Consider the following 18,544-nt stretch of genomic DNA (forward strand, 5'->3'; position numbering starts at 1 on the left):
AGCCTGGGCTCCAACCCATATTTGAGTGCACACACAAACCAGTTTGTCTCTCCACTCAGCAAGCATTCAAGCACCTGGGTCCTAGGACTCTGCTAAGGGGATGGGTAAGAGCCCGAGTCTCACTGTGATTCAGGTCCAAGTCCTGTCATTTTGCAGTGCGGTGCAGGTCAAGCTGCAGATCCAAGTCCAAAGATCAGTGCAGTGCGGTTTGGATGCATTTGCATGGCTGTGAGATCCAGGTCCAGGATTCTAAGCCCAGGTTTACAGTCCAGTATGCATGCTCAAGCATGGGCTTGTAAACACCAAGTCTACAAGCCCAAGTCCCACAGACCTGAATTTACAATGCAGTGTAGACATACCCTATGTTACCTTATACAGGCAAAAGGTGTTTGTTTCAGCAGAGTTATTTCAATTTGGGCTTATTCAAACTCTGAAGTGAGACTTAGTGATGCAACCCACAGGGACTCGCGGTGACAAAAACCTATGTGAAATGGTCAAGGCACAGCTCTGCTCAAGAGTGGGTGAGTTCAAGCAAGGAAAGAAGGACACAGTGACTTTTCTCTTCCTCCTTCCCTCTCTGGAAAAAAATGGAGCATTGCTGCACAAAAAGAAAAATGAAAGAAATTTCATGAAATTAAATATAACTTAAATAATTGTTGGTGAGTAGCTGTTTTCCCTGTCTAAGATGAAGTGAGCAGTGAAACATGGGAATTGCCATAATCAGATCTGTGGTCCATCTAGTCCAATATTCTGGCTCTGACAGTAGCCAGCACCAGATGTCTCATTCCTAATAGTTAGGAATTATTTCAGTCCTGAAATACGACGTTTTATTTTTCAACCAATACTCCTTTTTTAGCATTAACTATTTGATATTGTTATATAACAATCCAATCCCTCTTTGAATCTTGTTAAGTTCTTGGTCTCAATGACATCCCATGGAAATGAGTTCTGAAAAAGAATTGCCCACTGTGTAATAAATTGTTTCCTTTTATCACTTTTGAATTTGCTGCATTTCAAGATCATTGAATTGCTCCTTGTTCTAGTGTTACGAGACAGGAAGAACAGAAACTCCCAGTTTACATTCTGGAAACCATAGATTATTTTATATATTTTTCTCATGACCTCTCTTATGTCCTTTCCAAGAAAACAAACCTAGTCTTTTCAAGTCTCTCCTAGTCTGTGTTTTTCCATGCCCCAGTCATTCTCAGTAGAGCTGGTTGGGAATTTTCCATCAAAATGATTTTTTCACAGAAAATGTAGTTTCTGCAAAAGCAGAACATTTTGATTTTGCCAATATGTTTTGGTTTACCATTCGGAAAAACCTTTGGGTCTGTTTAATCTGATTTTAAATATTTTGGTTTGTTGACCTGAACTAAAATATTCTGTTTTGAGTCAGCGTGACATTAAACTGCATCTGAGGTGCTGTGGTACCTCATAGGAATTGTAGTTTGGGTGCTTTATGCCCCCGTTCTCTCTCTCATGGACTGGGCTCCTTAGCTGGACTACATCTCCCATGATGCCATGCAGTCTCCCCTCTCATTGAACCATGTGATGCATCATGAGAGTCCAAATCTACTTTTTCAGAATTTTCCCTCAGCAAAAATCTTTGATATTTTGACGTGTCCCAAATTCAGGATGAAAACAAATGTAAAAATATCAGAATTTCCCACAGGACAGAAATTCAAATGCTCACTCTGCTCTTAATGAGACACTTATGATAATTGGGCCTACAAATTTACCCTAATTGTGAGCTCAACTGCAAAAAGTGAGTAAAAGTTCATAAAGTGTAACAATAACCTATAACAATAAATGTTTATGAGAAAAGATACAAAAAGGAGACAGGAAGACTAAATTAGTCCAAACAAAAAGGCTCCTAATACAACTCAATATGACCATGCCTGGTAAACAAGAGAAGTGTGCTACCAGAGATCAATGAACCAAAACTGAGGTGTTGGAAATTAGGCCTAGCTGGTGGACAAAATAATGAGGGACTGCCCATCACTCCCTTTTTTTTTTTTTTTTAAGGGCCCCAAGAGAGAATTTGGAGGAGGGAATCCAGCTAACATGACTATGGCTGACTGAAAAGGGGGATGCAAACACTGGCTGACTAAAAGACAAGCAAACAGGAAGAAGCGAGCTTCACCATCATGGCTGCCATGCCACTGTCCCTGGGGCTCCTGGACCATCTTTGTCCTAATCCTGAGAAATGTCTTAACTAGACCAGGCCAGAGAGAGGGACTCAGACGACATCGCCACTTCCAGCAGCTCTGGCTAAATTCCAAATACCACTCAGGATGTAACTCTTTATCAACCTCCCCTCCCCTTGTGTGTTCTTTTCCTTCCCCACCTTATTTCTTCCCTTTCCTATCCCTTTCCTTTTGCCTTCTATTTACGAGTCCGGTTTAGCCAGACAAAACTGTATATTTTGCAACATTGCTGTAAGCTGGAGACCAGCAAGAGGCAGCTAACAGCTATGCCCTAAATAGCCCCACACTGGTACAAGTTTGCCAGGTTTTGGAGTGGGTGATAAGACAATGTGCTGTTTCTGTGTTTTTCCAGCAGCAAGGCTGCAAGTGAGAGTCAACACCAAAGACAGATGCTGCATTTTCTATCTTCACTGTTCTTTTCTCCCCCCTTTTGTGTGTGTGTTTCTTTTATTTTGTCTTCTAGGAAATGGGATTGGAGTTTAACTGCAACAGCAATAACCACAGCTCCAGGCCATCTCAATTTACTCCTTCTCTTTTCCCCCAAAGGACAGTTATTACCAAGTTTAATACCATCTAAGAGACTGTCAAACAATGGGGGGGGGGGGGAACTCATTCTAAAACCCTTCTCCAGCTAAAGGGAAAGAGATTAAGAAATGTTAAAATTAAAGCCTTATTTAATATTCTATATTTAAAATGTTTTAAACTGTTTTTCTTTTCTTTTTTTCCTGTATCTTTAATGAAAGGTGGAGAAGAATTTATAATATGTTTACCCTTGTACTAAGCAGGCTGAGGTTTCTGTATATGACTTTTGGTCCTCTCAAATCTGGTATTCATCTTTACAATGGCTAGTGGCACCATCGCCTGCTATATATACCCCTTTATGTCTCTATAGAGGAGAACGATGGGGAGCATGTCCACGAAGAGTTTGCAGAGAGCAAAGTTTGACGATGGGTCATTCAAGTGAAACTGAGTTTCTCTGTCAGGATAGTAAGATGGTCAAAGATATTAATGTTCACAAGAGCAGGGTCAGTCACTTTCATGTCTTTAATTCAAAATGCAAATTTTTCCATTGGTACAAAATTATGTATTAGCTATTATGAACCGCGGCCACTGGGAGCTGGGAGGGGCCATGCAAATGTAAACAAACTGTCTGACCACCTGCCAGCAGATTACCCTGATGGGCCACGTGCAGCCCACAGGCCACAGGTTGCCCACCACTGCTTTAGATTCACAAAACTTCTGGGATCAAAGACATCCCTGGTGAATTCCACTGGAGTCTCACAGCCAAGGATAAATTAGTACCATTAATGGCTACCTCACCCTTCACAGGTACTGTGTTCTCCTCAATCCCTGCAGAAGACCCCTCTCACTCCCTAGGATAGGATCGCCTTGCCACCTGCCCATCTCCCTCTGGAGTGGGACTGGCCTGCTAACCCCACCCTGAGCGGCCAAGGCCTCAGCATGGAGGCAAAAGCAGAGAGGCTGACGGGACTTAGCCCCCGTCAGAATTTTTCTGAAATGATGCCCCTGATTTCCAGCAGTTTCCCATTCCTACCCCTCAATCAGGTTTAGCGCCCCACATTTTTGGTCCATCAGGATCATGTGTTCCATGAAATCTTTCCTAGCCATGCTTAGTGCTTGCTTCATTTTATCACCCTTAGTAATACTGGCATTATATTTAGTGATGAGCCATCCTCAAAATGTTCAGGGTTCAAGCTGTCTTTGGAGTGACTGATGATTGTATGGGTTCATACGCCATGAGTTTTGCTTTGAATTTCAGGCATGACCAAAAGCATACCTCAGTTAATTGCCTGCTTTCAGGTCAAGACAGAAGAGGAAAGTGGGCTGCTAAGTTCAAATCCAACTTTCCCAATATTCAGGGTGTGCAGAGCGGAGATTGTGATTCAGGTTTAGCTTTAGTTGAACATGTGAAAATTCCATGCCCTTTCCTCGGGCATCCACCTGGAAGCATATATTTGCCAGGCTTGGTCAAACCTACCTGACATGTGCTCCAGGCTCTCTGAAAGGTTTGAGAATCTCAGCAAGTGAGTTTGGGATTTTGTTAGGAAAGTTTCACATAATTTAAATCAGGCATGTCAGAAAACAACAACATGGTATAGGCCCCTTATTGAGTCAGTACAGCATTAACACAGCTGCCTCCTAGTGTGACTGGATAGTTTGACTCAAACCCTGACAATCTGAAAAGAAAATCAGAATTTGTTTAAGAAAATAAGTCTGCTTACAATCAAATGGCATAACACTCTGTGAAAGACTCTGCTTCGCAGGCTAGCCTCCAGGGTCCCAAATGGTAAGCGCTCTCACTGTGAAAAATTAATGTACATTTTATCTAGTGTCTGAACACTGAACAACTATACACTTTACTGAAATGCTACTTCTCTTTATATTTGTATGTAATAGCTTAAAGGGGAAGAGAAAAAAAAAGAAGACATTCAGTGCTGTCACTTTGGGAAGTTTTTGTTGTAATCAACCTTACAACTTGTTTTGTTAGCATTTTCCATACAGTGCTACTGCAGCTTAGTGATTTCAACCACCTCATGCCTTGGGCCTGATCCTGCCACACTGAAGTCAACAGAAGTTTTGCCATTGACTTCAGTGAGCGCAGGATCAAGCTCTTTGCAAGGCATCACTTTTTATCTGGAAGATTTTAAAGACTTGATGGCTCTGTGGAAAATGTAAACATAAAAATTAGAGTAACTTCTGAACAGAGATGATATGGCTCCTGTAGTTTTCCCTCCCCCAAGGTTTGTTCCTAATGAATACACACGTTTCTAAAGTGTATTGTATTTTCCTGCCATGCACACTGTATAGTAGATGTTTGAATTACTGAAGCAATAATGATGAGCTAACACTAAAGGCATGTCTACACAGCAGAAGACGTGCCTGGGCTAGCCTGCCCAAGCTAGCTTGAAGCCATCTAGTGCATGTAACAATAGCAGTGAAGCCAACATAGCACACGCTTCAGAGAGAGCTAGTGAGCCAAGTCCATACCTAGGGGCTGGGCTGGGCTTCTCCTACCCACACTGATGCCCACACAGTGCTTTCTTCACTGCTATTGCTTCCCACGCTAGTTAGATTCAAGCTAGCTTAGGTAGGTTAGCCTGTGCCCGGCTTGTGCTGTGTAGACGGCTTCCATAACACCTGTCCCTATAGAAAACCTGCAAGCCCCTTCACCTACATTGGTCTTTTAGGTAAGGCACTGGACTGGGACTCAGGAGATCTGAGTTCAGTTCAGGTTATTTAAATGCAGCTTTTAAGTTTGTTTTGGGGGGTTTTCCCCATTCCAGTTGAAGAAAAGTGAACCAGCTTGTACAAAAGAAGCCTTGGCCTGAACATTTTCCTAAAATTCAAACTATACACAAACCTCTGAGGCAGGGATGCATGTAGCCTCCGGATTCAGTGGATGCAGAGGGGAGGCCCAGGAGGAAGAGGAGGCAGATTGGGGGCCGAGACTGAATCACACTACCCAGCACTGCCTGCTCTTGTCCCCCAGGGGTGGACCCGACTCCCTGCTCCAATTGTTGTGACCTGGTACACAGGGTTGCAGCGCCGCTTAGGTTTGGCTCAGGTCAAACCTGAGTGGCACTGCAACCCCATGCACCAAAGTCACAATGCCACCCGCTGCCATGCACTATGACCTCATGTTCAGTGGGTACAATTGTACCCATAAACCCAAGCTAAAGCGACCCTTGCTCTGAGGTTAGAAACAAGTTACTTTAAAAGGAATTCTTCTGAACGTTCTAATATCAGTCTCAATGAGAGAGAGTGCAGCATGACAAACCATACAGCAAGCAGTTTGCATTGACTCACACACTGCCGTTTAAAGATGCAGTACCCAGAAAACAAAATCAGAACACATCTGCATTTATAAGTATGTTACACTCATTATATTCCCACCAGAGAGCCCACTTCCTGACCACAGTGAATACTTCAGATAAGCATCCAAATTGAATCTCTTTATAAAGGCAGGCTTACACTAGTTCTACTCACTATTAGACAGAGGTACCCCTGGTGTTTATATAGGCATAGTAAGGGCTATATTCACAGTATGGTACATGGATATATACCTGTGCGACTCCCATAAGCAACAAAAGACACCATATATGCTATTGAAAACTTTTCACTAAATCTTAGTGCTCTCATTCCAATTGGTGCCTTAACAGTAGATACAGTCCTTTGTTTGCAGTCTGGCTTTCACAGCTGAATTTCTTCCCCTTGCCCGAGGAGCTCAAGAATTTTTCTTTCCTTATTGCTGAAGGAGAAATATTTACTCTACAGTAAGTGGACTCAACTGCTGCCTTAACAGTTGTTTAACTTATTTTAAAATGGGTCTGGAATAGATTGCCAGTACTACAAACCCTGGAGCTTTATTTCAGTAGAGGCTAGAAATCAATGGTAATGACACACTTCTTTTAGGAGGTGCATTTATATGCTGTTAAATAAACCTAGACATTAAAAAGCCATGCTATCTATGTAGCTCTGATGGCCACACATCATACAATCACGCAGGAGGACACCAGGTACAAAGTGACCTGAAGATTCCAGTTTCCTGGACAAAAGAGATGGATATTCTCAAACAGGGGATATAGAAATAAGATCCTGCTACTCCAGTTACAGTTTGGCTGGAGAGGGTAGGTGGGAATGATACATCTGGTTATTCAAAGATATTTTCATGAGCAAACATGGTGGTTGAGAGATTCAGGCACCCAACTCCTTAAACACCTCTGAAAATCTCCACTAATTAGTTTGTGCTGCTGTTATTCACTGACTCATATTATTTATTGTTTGAGTATTTGGATGGTCACCAGTTTATGCATACCCAAAATGTTTCATAAGCTGCTCCACAAAATACCTGTTTGTCTGAAAACTCACATGGAAAGAACATTATTTGTTACAGGACGTTCTCTCGATTAAGCCCCTTCAGTCAGGAAGCAAAAACAATGCCACATGCCTAATGTGATTTGCCATAGCAAATAGCCAAAGTCAACGGAGTTAGTGAGCAACCCATAGGCTGAAATTTGTTGGCATAAACTAATCGGCAAATGCTTGTGAATAACAAAGACATTCTCAGAAACCAGGAGTGGTTTGCGAGTGATTCATAAGCACAGACCAGGGCATAAATTCACTGGATATTCAATTAATAGTACACATTTTGTTCCACTCTGGAGGGAAGAAGAGGGGGAAATGATGAACCAGAGAAGTGCAGTGGATGAAGAGAAGATCTTCTTGGACTGGTTGTTTTTGCTGTAAGCCCCTCATCCCTTGGTCATTGATGGTAAGGGATGGTATAAAAACAGAGTACTCACTCCAATACTGAAGCCACCAATCTCTGTAGGCATTTGCCCCAATCACTGTGGTATTTAGGTACCAACTAGCAAGCATGCAATCTTTGAGAAAGCAACTTCGGGGCTGGACAGGTTTCTGATACTCTAGTGATGTTTTCTGCTTCCTTGTGTTAGTTACAACTGAGAGATGTAGATGGTGTTTATGCAGCTGTTCTTTGGATAACTTTCTAGATTAATTTAAGTTATACCTATCTATCCTCAGAATGATACAGTGTTCCACCTGTAATGGCTCCTTCCTATAGGAAGCATATGATATTGACTGGGTGAACCAAAGCATTAGCCGCTGGGCATATCACATTGCTATTTTTAAAAAAGAAGTGAAGAAAACCTGAGACTAGTACTACATAAGCATCTTTGGGTGTTATTTAATCACAGGAAGAAATATTTTGAGAAGCAGGCAAAGGATCCATGAAAGAACGTGCTGGCCCAAATCTTCAATGTTTTTAGGTGCCTCACTGCTGGGGGTTAGGAGCCTCCATATCTTTGAGGATTTGGACCCACTGTGGTGTGTGTAGCTATGCAGCTGAAAGGAGAGGTCGGTCTGTTTTCTGCATACCACACACCTTTAAATGCGGTGGTGTCCCCACGCCCTACTGCCATCATTCTGTGCTTCCAGTCAGACTCAGAATGCTACAAAGGAGAGAAACAGCTTGCTTGCTCTGAGAGATTTTACAAATATGTTTTGCTTCTTGTGCATGGGAAGAATAAACATTGTTGCTCTGGCAAATAGGAAATAAATGTTTGACCCAGAACATCAGTCTGAATTAGATGTCTCAGACACAGCAGATCATGTCAGCTCCTTTCCTTCACCTTTTAATTCATATTAAGAGCCCAGTTCTGCTAACCGTATTACACTAAGTACCTCATTCCACCAGAAGTCCCATTTCACAGAGTAAGGGACTATGCAACGTATGGGAAGGTGCAGAACTGACTCTTTATATTCAGATATAGGCAGAGAAAAGTGCCTATTCAGTTGTGAAAATATTTCTTCACTGGACTTATGTGATCCATTAAATAAAACTTTACAGCAAAGTACATCTATTCATCATTTAGTGCCAGATGCTGATAACCCTTATTCACAATTAACTGTAGCTTACTCTATGAGTATTCCCACTGAAATTAATGGAGCTACTCTTGGAGTAAGATGCTACTCGTTGTGACTAAAAGTATTGGAATTGGGGGACCAGATCTTCAGTTGATGTAAACTTAAATTTACATCATCTGAGAATCCAGCCCCATAAGCTTTCCAAATGCACTCCTTTCATGAATCTCATCCCATGTGCAGACCTCCTTTAACAAACCCGTCTTTGTGTGAAAACTACCACTGCTTGGTCTTTAATGCCAAGGCTGCTGGTGGTTGGAACCCAAGAGCTTACATGTGTCTGCATATTCATACACATGATGCTGCAGGTGCAAAAGGAAGAGGACCCATGGATTACCACGCTCTTGTATTACCTGCTATAAACCAATCATAGCAGAAATGAAAATATTAAAATTGGAGAATGACTTTGTTTTTCTTTCCCACATAATATATCTAAATGAGAAACAAATGTGCTGCAGTAAAATCAGAGCACCAGACATCATCGTCATCTGCCTCTGCTTTGAGGCATTTAAGAGATTCCATGATTTAGCCTCCATGAGGTTGGCATTTCTGATAAACAGACACAGCAGGTTTAAATATTACATTATCTCCCAGCCAGACTATACTGTTGGCAATTGAAATTGACCAGCCAAAAAATTATAATAGACTTCATTAAGTTCCCCCGCTCTTCAGATTTATATGATCCATTATTCCATTTGCCACTAATGACCAAGGATTCTTTTATCTTTGTCTCAGTGGATTTTTCTGCTGTTTTGCATTTTAATTCACCTTGTCTTCATGAAAGACACACAGTCAAACTGTAAACAATAAATAAACCAAACAAAATAAATGTGTGAGTCTTTTGTTTCTAGTCACGAGCAAAGGGCATTTCATTTTGAGAAGACTGTTGTATTCTATTCATTCAGGAGAGCTACTGAGAAACAACCAACAACTAGAGTTATACCATATGCCTATAGTTTAGCCTCAGGAACAGTACGAAAATGCCACCTTTCCATAAATGTTTGTTACGGTGACAGTTCTGAAAATGAAACAGACTGAACAATCCTTATCAGAAAAGACTGCAATATCCTGGTGTAATATCCCAGTTACAGTCTATTTGGTATGCTTCATTCTCTTTTCTTTAAGGGATGACAGGCTGTACAGCATAAGCAATAAGCAAATTTAATTACGAGGCCAAAGGCCAAGTAGTTTGTCCTGGTTGGAGAAGTGCATGCATAGATACTACAGTGACTGGGACTGGAGAACTACGAAAGGTAGATTACATAGACAAGGCTTCCGTCCTGCAGCATAAGAGTCAGTCATGAACCACTGAAGTCACTTGGAGTTTTGTCATTGGTTTCAGCAGGAGCAGGCCCTAAGGCTGTGTGTTTGTGATGGAACTATGTATCCTGTGATGCTAATGAGTATTTGTGTGTGTGGAGGCAGCTGGAGGTGATAACAGCAGCTGAATAAATGTCACAGAGCACAGAGAGCTGCCAACCCCAAACCTGGGCTACACAGCCTGTTGAAAGAGAGAGCGAGAGAGAGAGAGAGCGTACGCGTGCGAGAACAGGAACGGTCAGAATTAGGGACGGTGGCTTCTCAGAAGGCCAAAGTTTTGATATGGGTGGGGGGCAGAGAAGGGCCATGCACAGAGGTGGTTTAAGAGGAGCGTGTCCAGCACAGCTGCCGCTACTGAGGCCTTTGCAGAGGCTGAGAGGCAGCGCAGGAAAGCAAGTGGCAGCAGAGTAGGGTTGCCAATTCTGACTGAAGCAATTACAGGAGATTTTTTTCCCCCAACATAACATAATGTCATTTTCTTAAAATATCCAATTAAAATCTCCTGGATTGCTTTCAAGAGTCACCAGGGGATCGATGCCGATTCCAGGAGACTCCAGGCCAATCCTGGAGGCAGCAGCTACAGCAGCGGCTGTTTCCTGTGCGCCTTTCTTCTATGGGACTGAACCAGGAGGCATCTGGCTAGCAGTTGTCAAGGGTTTGAATCTACTTATTCTAACAGTAAAGGTTTTCAAGCAGTTTTTTAACAAATTAAAAAGGAGATTTTGATTAAATCTTTTGACCTGCAACTTTGGGCATTATTTTACTCTAAACGTCTGCCTTTTTCCTCCTCCCTCCACAATATCCAGACTGCAACCTTTCCTATAATTTACCCTGACAAATCACTAGCCCAGTTAATGATCACTACTGTTCATCTAGAAGGACCCCAAAGCACACTAAAGACTACATGCACCTTAGCAATCACTTTGCCACTTGCCAACACAGACCTTGAGCCACAGCCTCTGGAATTGTTTTGGGTAGGGACAGCAAACAGCACCCCACCCAAAACAGACTGTTTAAGAGGAAATGACAAGTACTCCCTCCACCTTAAACTAAAGGTGGGAACTTTAGGAACTCCTGGTCTAACACACTAGCAAAGTGGATGTTGGAGCCTCCTCTAACTGTCTACCTGAGGATGACAGCCTGCTATGGCTAGCAGTTAATAGAGTTATTCCTTTAACTCAAGTGGTAAAGGTACTGTAGGATTGATGGTCCCAGGTTCATACCCTACTGCTGACCCATTACCGGGGTAATTACAGATGCAGAATATGCAAGTTATAGTCCATACTCTTTTCTGGGCCTGCTTTTCTAAAATATGAATACAATAAACATGAGCTGGCCTTGACACTCTCTAGGGCTGAGTTCAGCTGTCATCTCCAGCATTGTGTGGCTCAAAGGTTGTGCACATGAGATGGAGACTTCTGAATGGCCCAACAATAAACTTGGAAACAGGAAAAGGCAGCAGGCAAATGGAAGGAAAAAAGGAAAGAGGTTAGATTCATGGAAACTCATCTCTTACAGAACTGTAAACGTTCAAAGTAACTTCAGTGGCATTCATGCCAGATTTACTTTGGTATAAATAAGGTCAAAATCCAGTTAATGATTAATTAACTAACCTGTATTCAATCGTTATTAACAGAACCATTAGGTAAGGAGAGTAGGAATTGGGGTCACATTGGTGGGATGCAGTCTTTAAAGTTCTTAATTACAACAGAGATGGAGAAATTTTTTTTTAATTGGTTAAAAAGTATAAGTTGGCTTCAAAACATAGAAGGAAGATATTCTGAGCAAGAATAGAGAAAGTGTTGGCTTTTAGATTTGATTATAGGAGACAAGCTCTGTTTTCCTCACAATAAATACAGCCCCTCAGTGGGATAAATTACCTTGCCTTTTGACCTCATAGTATTTCCTCTCTGAGCTAGAGTGTTGCCTTGTAAAACCAGAATAACCATCTTCAGTTTTTATTTCTGCCGAGGGTGGAAAGTTACTGCATGATAGTTTCTTAATACACAATATATTTTAAGTATCGGGGGTAGCTGTGTTAGTCTGTATCCACAAAAACAACAAGGAGTCCAGTGGCACTGGACTCCTTGTTGTTTTAATATATTTTAAGTTTTCATATGATTTATATGCAGCGTTCTCTATTAAAAACCAGCATTTTTCAAACATTATCATATAGTGCAATCTTAGATACCATCATTAGTTCTTAATCTAAATACAGGGAAATACTATGGGATTTCAGACACCACAAGGAAGGAACTGCTGGTGAATGTTGGTTGGCTTTAAGGACAGCTACCCTATAATAAAAGCTGACAAGAATTTAAAATGGGGAATCTAGAGAGACTTGATATCATATCAGAAAAAAAGTTAAGAGCCTCTAATTGTAAGGTCAGACTCTGGGTTGAAGTTAGGGCCTACAATGATGATTTTAATTGACAGGCATTTTTGTAGGAGCATTTGCTGTCGGGATCAAGGATTTTCCCCGTGTAAATTAGCGTAATATTGTTTACACTTAAGACAGCAAGATGGGCCTCATTCTCCATTGCCTTGACCCTCGTGTAGTCTATACCAACGTTATCAAGATATTGATTAGTTAATGTTGGGCTTGTATGGCTCAAAAAAGCTTATATGTAATATTACCTTGTCCCAGAACACACGTACCTGCAGCACCTCCTACCATATGCTGGCATACAGAGAATGGGGAGGGAGGGTTTTCATTTGAATTGATCCCCCACACCATCATTTAAATTTTCCAACATTTTGTGTTGGTTTCTGATGCCGCTGCAGTTTGAAAAAAGTTAAGAAAAGCATATTACATGCTAATGGAAAATCTATTAAATAATATGAAGTGGGAGGGAGTCCGTAATCCACAACAGATATAAAAGGACTAGAAGAGGACAAGTTAGAGATCTACAGAATAATCCCTGGTGGAGTGAAGGTAAATCGGACGTGCCTGTTCACCCTCTCATAATGTAAGGGGGCAATCAGTGAAACTGAAAGGCAACACATTTAAAACCAATGCAAGGAAATTTTTTTTTTTAAACACAGAGCGATTAACCTCTGGAACTCACCAGCACAAGAGACTATCAGCTCTTTTGGGAAGGAAGCATCTCTTTGTTCTCTGTGTGTATGTGTGTGTACACGGCACCTGTGTACACGGCACCTAGCACAATGGGGTCCTGGTCCATGTTGGGGATTTAGTTGGGGATTGGTCCTGCTTTGAGCAAGGGGTTGGACTAGATGACCTCCTGAGGTCCCTTCCAACCGTGAGATTCTATGACTGGGGCTCCTACATGCCACTCTGACACAAATATTAATATCTATGAGGCAGGTAAAATAAAAAAGGATTATGCACTTTATATGGATAATCAGAGCATCCATATTTACATTAGACAGGAGGACAGTGTTTTATAAGGGATACTAACCCTCATGCTTCAGGGCATAAGCCACACACTGAAAGCAATTCATCCCGTACTCCTGTATGGACAGGTTATTCCTCAGCTATCAGTTATAAGAATTCTAGCATTTTCCTCTGAAGCATCTGGTGCTGGGTACTGTCAGAGACAGAATTCAGGGCTAAATGAATGACTGGTCCAATTTAGTCTGGCAATTCCTACATTCCTGAGAAATTAGGCTTTAGTCACAACATGGTTCTTCTCTCTCTTTACCCTTCCAAAGGCATGCCCATGTAGTGGTGTAATACCATTATAATTAGCTGGAAATGAGTTTCTTATGAGAAATCTCAACCATGTCCTGACTGGGTCATGACAAGCTACTGAGCTGTAAATGATTTCTAAAGCATGGTACATGTCATGCAAAAGCAAGCGTGTAGCATTTCCAAAATGATTGCTAAATGAGCCGATGTACATCAATTTGAGTAATTTTTCAACTTTGGGTTGCGCTGCACAGACAATCTCATTGTACGGCTGTTACTTGAGAAGTCTCTCAGTGCCTGTCAGAATTATATCTTGGAGCAACACATTGGCACAGCAAAAACAAACATTTTCAGGTAATTTATTTCTCACCAGTTTGCAGCTTTACAGACACTAGCAAAGTCATTTCCTTGCCTCCTACTCATGTTTACATATTTTTGTCCTTCTAATGCTGTGCAAAATGAATTGCTATGTGCTTTTCTTCAATAAATAGAAACCATCACTTGATTCTTTTGCTGGTCAAATAATGCTACAGGAGTTCACGCATTTGATTTTCTTCCTACAACCCAGGCTCTGTGCAGGCAGGCAATTCCCATTACAGCAATGGCCAAATCAAAGGGAGAATAAATTCCTTTGTCAAATCTTGTCTGCTATTCATTCCTGAGAAGGACGTTTTATTGTGCGCAAAATTATACAGAATGTACAAGTAAATGTTGTGGAGTGGAGCAGGGTGGTTACGCAGAGATACACTAAAGGTAGGGGCTGATTCAGGTGGAATGGATTTAAGGGGGTGCAGAGTCCATGAGTGGATGTTCCACACAGGGTGAACTGCACCCTATTTGTGAACATTCATGTGATGAGGCTTGGGGAAGGCTGTCTGTCACTCCAGCTGATGCTGAAGTGTATGACATGACTGAGATAGAAGGCCAGCCTCCCAGGGTGGCACTGTGGCAGCCATCCCCTGTTAGGATGGCTACTATTAGTCAATCCCCATGCTTCTGAGAAGTGCTGGGATTGGCTGAGAGTTGGCAAGGCACAGTCTATGGAAAGCAGCGCTAGACAAGTTATTTGCTGCCCGTTTTCCTCCTGTTTAAGTTTCAGTCATCCAGGCAGGGAACAGAAACAGTAGCCACGCAGTTTAGGAAATCAGTAACACAGCACAAATAGCGATTTGTTAAACTATGCTATTGGCAAGCAACTTACAGAGTGAGACTTGCTTGCCCAGTAGTTCATCTCAGAATAGTTCCATGTTCATGAACAATCTGCAAACAGAAACAATGGGCTTTCCTGGCAATTTATAGTATTCACAGCTAATGACCCGATCAGCCCTAATCCCACTTGGCCTTCCGCTGACTTCACATCATAGCGCTATCTGACTGCCACTCGCACAGCACTTATGGCTTATTGAGAACATAGCACCATGTTTGCTCAATTCCCCGTTTTTGTTTGACTGAGGCTGCCTTGAGGGAGCCCGTTAAGACTTTACCTTGGGTTTTACCCTGGGTGTCTACACACTTCCTCCGACAGCCTCGTTCTGGTTGATATCTGTGCTCAGACACCATCCACTCTTTGGGGATTGTGGGTAGAACATTCAAAGGAATGTAAGTGACTTAGGTTCCTAAATCAAGTAGGTGCTTTTGAAAGTCTTACCCTCACTTTCATGTCTTAATTTGGCAACAGATTCAGCCTTTATTGGTGGGGGGGGAGCTTCAGAATGTGATACTTATCAATATGATTTGTATTACCATAGATCAGGGGTGAGCAAACTAAGGCCCGCGGGCCCCATCCAGCCCATGAGCCGTTTGAATCCAGCCCTTGAGCTCCCACTGGGGAGTGGGAGCTGGGGCCACTCCACGCAGTCCCCGGAAGCAGCGGCATGGCCCCGCTCCGGCTCCTACTCATGGGGCAGCCGGGGGTTCCGCTCTGCACTCTGCCCCCGTGCCAAGCACCTCCCCCACAGCTCCCATTGGCTGTGAACTGCAGCCAATGGGAGCTGCAGGGGCGGTGCCCGTGGACGTGGCAGCGGACAGATCTGACTGGCCGCAGCACCACATAGGAGCCGGAGGGGGGACGTGTGCTGTTTCCAGGAGCTGCTTGAGGTAAGCACCACCCAGAGCCTGCACCCCATATCCTCTCCCCATGCCCCAACCCTGATCCCCCTCTCACCCTCCGAACTCCTTGATCCCAGCCCAGAGCACCCTCCTGCACCCCAAACCTCTCATCCCCAGCCCCACCCCAGAGTCCACAGCTGGAGCCCTCATACCCCCACATCCCACTCCCCAACCCTAGTCTGGATCCCCCTCCCGCACTCTGAACTCCTCATTTCTGGCCTCACCCCAGAGTCCACACCCCCCAACCAGAGCCCTCACTCCCTCCTGCACCCCAACCCCAATTTTGTGAGCAGTCGTGGGCTGCCATACAATTTCTAATCTCAGGTGTGGCCCTCGGGCCAAAAAGTTTGCCCACCCCACCATAGATCCTGGGAGCCCCAGTCAGGGAGCAAGGCCCCCTTGTGCTAGGCACTGCACAAACCACCACCAATCTACCATCCCTCACCAACGAAGCTAGCCCCTGCCCCCAAAGAGCTCACAGTCTACACTTGCTCTTTCATCTCAGGCCCTCTCCCCCCAACTGTAGCAAATACCCTAAAAGAAAAATAGAAAATATCTTTTTTTTTTTCATTTTTTCCTCTTTCTCCTGAAAATTAACTTAATTCAGAAAACAACCCACACAGTGATCAAAACACCAAAGAGAATCCTAAAAAAAAAAGACCACCACAGTAAGTATTAGAAAGTGATAAGTTACAAAGTGGGTAGACTACAGCCATTAACCATTCCAACAAATTCAGACTCAAATCTGATTACCTAAGCTCGTATGTCAGATCTAAAAGGGTTTTATTTGAGTATCTGACTCTTTGTATAATGTCAATGTCACTCCACTGTATGCGAAAAAGCAACTTTACATGCTGTAACATGAGCAAGGTTGACACCATGTCATTTTTTTTCCTCCAGCATATGGCTAACATCAATTTGGATAGTGAAAATTCAGTTTGAAAAGCTTCCTTTTAAAAGGACATTTGTCAATGCTGACTGGCCTAAAGCTTAACCTCCTCTTAAACATAAATACTTTATATTCGTATCACTCTGAAATCATAGATATATAAATAGGCCAATATATTAATAAGTGGTATCCAATATAGAGAGCATAATTCTGAGCCTACAATTAAATGCGTCCATTTAGAAGTCTGGCCACCTATTTCATCCGTGAATCAGGTGTTTTGGTATTTAAGCAATCGTGCCTACAATTTGGGTGCCTAGATTATGGCTTAAAAGAAAGGTAAATAAAGGGATGATCTTGAGGAGAAAGCACTGGCCAGGGACTCAAGAGAGTTGGGTTCAACTCCTAGCTCTGCCAGAGCCTTTCTATTTGACCTTGGCCAAATTACTTTAGGCCCAGATACAGCAAAGCTCTTAAGCATGTGCTTGAATCCCATGGAATGTAAGTATTTTGCTGCATTAGGGCCAAGATCTCTGTACCTCAGTTTACCATCTGTAAAATGGGGATAATAGTACTTTTCTCTCCCCCTTCCTCTGCCTTGCCTACATTGTCTGTAAGCTATGAGGCAGGGATTTTACTATGTCTGTACAGAGCCTAGTACAATGGGGCCTTGATCTCCATTGGGGCCTCTAAGCACAGTTATGATATAAATAATAATAAAACCTTGGTTTAAAAAAAAGTCAGAGCCACAGTCCGCATAGAGTACAAAGTCAAAGAGTGATCCTCATCCCAGATCTATCAGTTCCTATAAAAAAGGAAGAACAAGGCTAAGGGTGGAGGGAAATATCTTAGATGGAATTATATACTGAGACTTCAGAATAAATATCCTGGATGTTGCAATGTAATTTATATCAAAGGAGATTTACAGTTTGATGTGGTTATGTTAAAAACATTTTGGAACTAAATAACTTATACGATTTGTTAATATGATCTTTTAAAGCTAAATATTTTCCATTATGTTAACTGGTTATTAAAGACCCTCTTTCTGCCACTTCACATGCATTAAAACTGTAGAGTGGCATTTATTGGCCCATTTGCTGCATGTTAATTTGGGAGAGAGGGAGTATTCTGGGGCATCTTAATTGGAACACTGAAGGGCAATTTAGATGAAGCTGTAGCTGGATTCCTTACAATTGCTTCTTAGAATTTCCAGTTACACTAGGAGACCAGAGGTATCTTTGCTTATAAGATCTGTCTTCAGCTGTGCATTGAACTTCAAATGCACTCAGAGGTAGCCAGGGTTGAAAATTCATTCCATTCCATGGACAAGAGCAGAGAATGTACACAAACCCATATAACCACAGCCCCCTCCTTCCTCCTCCCAAGTCATCCCCCTGCTCTAACAAGCTATCGGAGTCTCTCTACCCTACTGTATTTCTCTTGGGGGGGATGTGAGCTGTTGGAGCACTAATTAAGAGGCCCTAGCTGGGATAAGGAGCTATAAGAAGGTTTTTCATCTGCAAGAATTTCTTTGCTTCAAACCCCGCTAAATAAACTTCAGGATTCAATTTTGGAACCCCATTTGTGAACCACCATTTTCACATAGCTCTAGTCCTTTGCTCAAGGTAGGTAACAGTGGATTAATGTACAAGCCTGGAGACAAATGTTAAAATGCCATTTGAGACTTTTTTAAATGCAAATCAATTTGGTGGTGTGGCAAATTGCTGGTACGATTATGAAGGGTCCCGCGCTTCCTCTTCTCGGGGAGGGGGGGTGGGGTGTTTAAGGCACAGTTTCCTGCCCCTGAACTAGGGTACCTACTGTCCCACTAGTAACCCAGAGAAGGGTAGTGGAGAGGGAGGGATCCGGGCCTGCCCTCTACTCCGGGTCCCAGCCCAGGGGCCC

General features: G+C 42.6%; 1 long non-coding RNA gene across 1 annotated transcript in view; it reads left to right on the forward strand.

Annotated features, from left to right (window-relative positions):
• Positions 1–2,118, forward strand: part of LOC122461936 — a 31,993-nt gene extending 29,875 nt beyond the window's left edge. The window contains exon 3 of the long non-coding RNA XR_006284205.1: positions 2,026–2,118. This is a non-coding gene — a long non-coding RNA (uncharacterized LOC122461936). The remainder of the gene's footprint in view (positions 1–2,025) is intronic.
• The last annotated feature ends 16,426 nt before the right edge of the window (positions 2,119–18,544 follow it).

This window comes from Chelonia mydas, chromosome 10 (genome assembly GCF_015237465.2).
Source record: "Chelonia mydas isolate rCheMyd1 chromosome 10, rCheMyd1.pri.v2, whole genome shotgun sequence".
NCBI lineage: Eukaryota > Metazoa > Chordata > Testudines > Cheloniidae > Chelonia > Chelonia mydas.